This window comes from Stomoxys calcitrans, chromosome 3 (genome assembly GCF_963082655.1).
Source record: "Stomoxys calcitrans chromosome 3, idStoCalc2.1, whole genome shotgun sequence".
NCBI classification, from domain to species: domain Eukaryota; kingdom Metazoa; phylum Arthropoda; class Insecta; order Diptera; family Muscidae; genus Stomoxys; species Stomoxys calcitrans.
In genome coordinates, this window is record NC_081554.1 from 6,122,128 (window position 1) to 6,128,537 (window position 6,410).

Genomic DNA, 6,410 nt, shown 5'->3' on the forward strand with positions numbered 1-6,410 from the left:
TTGCTACGCCCGTGGTCTGCGACCGAAATGTTTGCGTGCCCACGGCTTCAAAGCAGCTTCTAAAAAATTTTCCCGATAACAAGTCGCATTTACTCTGACGACAGGCTCGATGAAAATTTTTGGAGAGCAGCCACCGGTGATCGCAGCTGTCCATACCATCACTTGAGATGGAAATTACTTCAGGTCGCCGTTCATACGCTCAAATTCATGCACGAGCTCTCAGTTAAGAAATCACGATCATTTTGGGAGTTTACGAATTGCTCAAATGGGAAATTTTTGTCGCCAGAGAACACGACGTTCGGGTAAGCGAAGCAGCTCTCGCGCTCTTTCGAGCCTAACTTTGTTTGTTTTGGTGTATGATCGTGTGAATTTCGGAACTTGGCTTTTGGGGCTGGGCAATGCCTAAAAAGTTCCATAAGTTATTCGTTTTTATGCAAGAATGCATCTTTTACGGGATATTTTCGTTGAATTCGAGTCTTCATCCGCCCAACCTTTTCTGGTGTTGTCGCAGTTTTTTTTTGGGCCACCTCCAGTCGTTTGGCAACGATACCAGTATTATTATAACAATTTGTGGTGCAATGCCCAAACAACAAACATTGTGTTCACTTTGAGGTGTTTGAGTTCACCAACATAGTCGATTGTGATTCTCCAGCCATCACACAATTACTCTTGAACTCCTTATGAATAATTTTCTTTTCAAATAAACTCAGAAGAAAATGATTTTGTTGGCTTGTTAACAATATAATTAGCTGTCAATAAAATAGATAAAATGTAGCTGTCATATCTAGGATGACAGATATAACTTGGTAACACTTCATGTCAGCTACCCTGTAGCCTATAAAGCGTCTCTAACGATTACCAAAACCCCTTTGACAGGTGTATAGGGCAAGAGTTGTGTTTTATCCATTTTAAATCCATTGGATTTAAAGTTAAATTTTTCGTTCAAACAGAATAACGGATACTTTAGTGAATGAACAATTTTGAGGTAATGAAATATATTCCCCCAAAAGCTTTTGGATTAACCAACTTAACATACTCCTCCTTAATTTAATATCAACAATCATATGTTAATAAAAAGATGTACTCGTACACATTAACAAAAACAAAACAGAAAAAAAACAACAACAATAAGACAGCGACCCAGCCATTCGACAGTAAACAAACGATGGTCAGAGTTCAAATTGTGCCAATTGAGGCAATCAAGCCACACATTCTATCACGCACTCAAACACACTTATGCGCTCACTCAATCTGTTAGGCCCTAACTCCACCACACCGTACAACGGAGGGCTCCTGCACTGATGGTGGGTTGCGTAGATATGCAACAACAACAAAACCAAAGAACCCAATCAAACCAAACAAGCATAAACACACACACACACACATTCAACTTCAACATCCCCATTCCCATTAAAACATGATTGTCGTCATTATAGAGTACTTTCAAGCCATGCCATCCATCTTCTCCTTTTTTTGCTATAGTGAGACTACAACAAATTACACAGATCCAATGCAGTGGGGGCTAGAGCTATGATCATTATCGTCTGTGATATGGATAAATTTATTCGTATGTGGATCGCCATCAACTCGTACTCGTGTATGTCTGATTGATGTTTGATGCGAGCTTTAAATGTTGTTGTTTTTTTTTTCTTAGGTTTACTTCTCAAGTAAGTATATGTCTGTGTAGTAGTGAGTGCTTGCTTGGACATACTACATAACAAACTGAATAATTGGGGAGCAAAGAATTTACTTTCGAGAGGGCTTTTATTTATGGTGACGATGATGATGATGATGATAATGATAATGCTGATGATGTTGATGATGCTGCTGTGGTGTCTAAGTAGTAGATATTGTTGTTGTTATTACTGTTTTCAATGATTATTTGTTTGTATTCTTTTAGACATTTAAACATCATTAAATGTGTCTGAACACACATCGTAAATATTATCATTAAAAACGCGCAGCAAACGATTGTAGCTACTCCCCTCTCTGCCCAGTAGAAGACAGTCAGAAAATGATGGGTTCAAGTGATGGCAGCAAAGTGGTATTGAAATCAAAATAATTTAAATTTATGAAATGTAGAGAAAGATATCAAAAACTAAAGCGAACTAATATGAATGACAGTTCATGCATTTTTTGAAATTTTCTTTTTTTTTTAAATATTTCTTTGAAATGGTTTAACATTTTGATAATTGGGTGGTACAGGTTATTCAGGGAGTATGAGTGATGTAAATAACAACAATCATACGTAAATTGCCTGAAATAAGTGGAGGATGAAAACAAAGTTATTACGCATCGTGTTAAAATTGGTTTACCTCATTGGCTTACCTTAATATAATATTTTGAAATATTTATATGCATTTCAACCGATCAGTAAAGCGATCGTGATAATATGAGACTTAAATCAGTAAGAAAAAGCTAAAGTCGGGCGTGGCCGACTATATAACACCCTACACCACTAGATGCGCCTACAACTACTTTGAAATAAAAAGTAGTACTGAGTAAATGCTGGAATATAAGCTATTCCTTATACCCCATTTGATCTTGGAATGATTGGTTTCGTTCCAGAAAGGAAGTACTTAGCCCCTTCGCCACGTCACGGCCTATTACCACGGGCATTTGATCTTGGAATAATTGGTTTCGATCCTGAAAGAAGGTACTTAGCCCCTCCTCCAAGTCACGGACTATTACCTTTGGGAGGTTTAATATGCTATGAATATGTTTTGTTTTCTATCGAAAATAATTAATAAAGCCTATTTTATATATAAAATTCAATTTGTGTTTGTTTCTATTTTTGTTTGTCGGTTTGTTTGTTTGTTCCGCATAGACAAAAAACGGCTAAACCGATTACCTTGAAATTTTCACAGATTGTGTAGGTTGGTCTGGAAGGAAACATAGGCTATATGATTTTTTGATATGGGGAGGTGGGCGGACCCTCCCTCTTACCCCAAAAGTACTACCCTAAAATAAAAGTGGACCGATCGGGACAATATGGACTGATTGTTACAATATGATTCAAATGATAGGTATTCAAGAGTAGAGTACGAATTTCATAATAAAAGTTGGGTCCAAGTAACTCCAGCCCCGAAACCCCTTAAAATTGGTTTATTTGACGATTATGACAATATGGGACTTTAATGAAAGGTATTTGGGAGTAGATTACGAATATGGTCAGGAAGAAGGAATAGGCTTTATAATTTAATGATAACGGAAGGGACGGACCCTCCACCGTTACCCCAAAAACACCACCCAAAATCAAAAGCGGACCGATAAGGACAATATGGGTATCAATTTCTCGGTATCGGGACGGTACATGGACTCAACTTTTGTTATGAAATTCGTACTCTACTCTTGAATAACTTTCATTTAAATCATATTGTAACAATCAGTCCACTTTTATTTTTGGGTAGTACTTTTGGGGTAAGGGAAAGGGTCCGCCCCCTCCCGATATCAAAAAATTATATTGCATATGTTTCCTTCCAGACCAACCTACACAAACCGTAAAATTTGAAGGTAATCGTTTCAGCTGTTTTTGAGTCTATGCGGAACAAATAAACAAACAAACACAAATTAAATTTTATATATAAAATTATTTTTTATTTTTTTTTTCAATTTTTAAGGTTTCATTAATGATTTTATAAAATTGTTCAAGTCTTCCTTTTTTATTTTTTTATTATTAATTCAGTATTTGTAATTTTTTTAATATTTTATTTTTAACATTTAAATTTATTATACATTGTTAAATTTTTAATTTCAGTTTACGGTATCTCCAATAGAAATTTAAAAGAATTTTTAAGTGATGGTCAACCTTTGAATCGGGTTTGTTTGGTAGTATTTGCAATTATTAATTTGCCCACTTATAAATTAAAAAGATAATATACATTTACGTGACTCGAATGTAACCTGGCAACATTGTTGCATTATAAGTGTGCAATAAAACGGGTTTAAATACAAACCGGGTTGTCTCGTTGAAAAGAAAATTGTTACAATTTAAATGGAATATTCATTTGACAAAACGAATATCTAAGCAATTAATAAGAATCGTGACAAATCATACAGACTACTCCCCTGAACTATCCCTTGCAGCTGGCAACACCACAGGAAAATGATAATCTCATGCAAACAAACTGATCTTAATTGTAAAACACTTTCAAAATTTGCATTTCTCTGCCCAAGTAGAGTAGACGGAGGACAAATAGACAACTTCCGCATGCGGTAACCACCCGCAAAAGTCTAGACAAGTTGACCACCACGAACGAACTGCTTTTGCGCCACAAGTACATGTGTGATCGAGCGAGCCTAAGTTCACACAATTATTGGAAAATTTCCTAAAAGAAATCAAAAAGTCGATGTCATGTACAAGAAGGCCACAGCAACTCCTATCGTGCGTTGACAGTGCTCTACGAAACAGATGAGAAGCATTAATAATTTCAGGTCATCACAACAGTCTGCGTTGCAATGAGTAACAATCCGCGCCAGTTCTTGACAAAAACATTTGCAAAAAATTAAAACAGTGGTTTTGTTGTAGGAGATATACAGGCATATTGCAGGAATATATAAAACGGGGGCACGTTTTATGTTACGGACAGCACTTGTAGATATGTGAGAAGTTTGCCCCTGTTCCTTAATATAATGTTCATGGGCAACAAATTTTCACTTAATTAGGGGACACGTTTGGTTTTGACTGCGTTCCTCTCTCTCTCTTTATGGGGATATATGTGAGGTCTTCTGACACATTAAACTTCCTTACCAAGAGTACAGCATTCATTTCATATGAGAAAAGTCTCCGGGTCATACACTAAGGGATGTGACAACTTGCACTTAAACAGAACTTCATGGAGTGATCATTTTTAATTTGTAATTTATTTATTTACACCCGCAAAACAAGAATATAAAATTCTTATAATTAAAAAGCGGGTAATATCTCCAACAATTGTACATAGTAAACACTTAAAACTAAGAATCTATAGCTGTACAATACATCACAGAATACAATACATACAATACATCACAGAAAAAACAATTAAAGAGGAATTAATAGACTCAGTTGATCCAAAAAAAAAAAAAAAAAAGAAATTAAGGTAAGTATATAAGAATAAAAACAAGTAAGAGCGTGCCAAGTTCGGCCGGGCCCAAACTTATATACCCTCCACCATATATCGCATCTGTCGAGTTCTTTGCGCAGTATCTCTTTTTAGGCAAACAAAGAATAATGAATATGGACGGAGGAGGAGGAGGTGGAACTATATCAAGTTATAGTCCGATTTTTGGCTCAAGAAGCAAAATCGCAAGATCGGTTTATGTGAGCTGTGTCAAGCTATACATCGATTCAGACCATATTGCATACGTATGTTGAAGACCGTGGGAGAAGCCATTGTACAAAATCTGTGCCAAATCGGATGAGAATTGAGATCCCAGATCGGTTTATGTGGCATAAATGTTGGAAGTGATACCAAAACACCACGTGCAAAATTACAGCCAAATCGGATAGGAATTGCCAAATCGGTTAAAAGCTCAAGAAGTCAAGACCCAAGATCGGTTTGTATAGCAGCTATATCAGGTTATGGACCGATTTGAACCATACATCGCACAGTTGTTGGAAGAGATACCAAAACACTATGTGCAAAATTTCAGTCAAATTGGATGAAAATTGCGCCCTTTAGAGGGTCAAGAAGGCAAGACCCAAGATCGGTTTATATGGCAGCTATATCAGCTTATGGACTGATTTGGACCATACTTCGCATAATTGTTGGAAGTGATATCAAAAGACTATGTGCAAAACTTCAGTCAAATCGGATAAGAATTCCGTCTTCTAAAAGCTCAAGAAGTCAAGACCCAAGATCGGTTTATATGGCAGCTATACCAGGTTATGGACCGATTTGAAACATACTTAGCACAGTTGTTGGAAGTGATATCAAAATACTATGTGCAAAACTTCAGTCAAATCGTGTAAGAATTCCGCCTTCTAAAAGCTCAAGAAGTCAAGACCCAAGATCGGTTTATATGGCAGCTAAATCAAAACATGGACCGATTTGGCCCATTTACAATCCCAACCGACCTACACCAATAAGAAGTATTTGTGCAAAATTTCAAGCGGCTAGCTCTACTTCTTCAAAAGTTAGCGTGCTTTCGACAGACTGACGAACGGACGGACAGACATGGCTAGTTCGACTTACAATGTCACGACGATCAAGAATATATATTCACTTTATGGGGTCTTAGACGCATATTTCAATGTGTTACAAACAGAATGACGAAATTAGTATACCCCCATCCTATGGTGGAGGGTATAATAAATAAATAAATGAGTTTTAACATTCATCAACTTAATACAGTAAAATGTTTCCAAAGTCTGATTTTAAATGTTGCCGAGTTACTGACTAATTGCAGATCGTTAGGAAAAACAAGCC

The 6,410-nt window shown here is 36.5% G+C and overlaps 1 long non-coding RNA gene across 1 annotated transcript; it reads left to right on the plus strand.

The window, feature by feature from the left end:
• Nucleotides 1-1,551: 1,551 nt before the first annotated feature.
• LOC106080809 (uncharacterized) lies at nt 1,552-2,142 on the plus strand. The gene is made up of 3 exons (XR_001220268.2): nt 1,552-1,597; nt 1,655-1,843; nt 1,901-2,142. It is a non-coding gene; the product is annotated as an uncharacterized LOC106080809 (long non-coding RNA).
• The last annotated feature ends 4,268 nt before the right edge of the window (nt 2,143-6,410 follow it).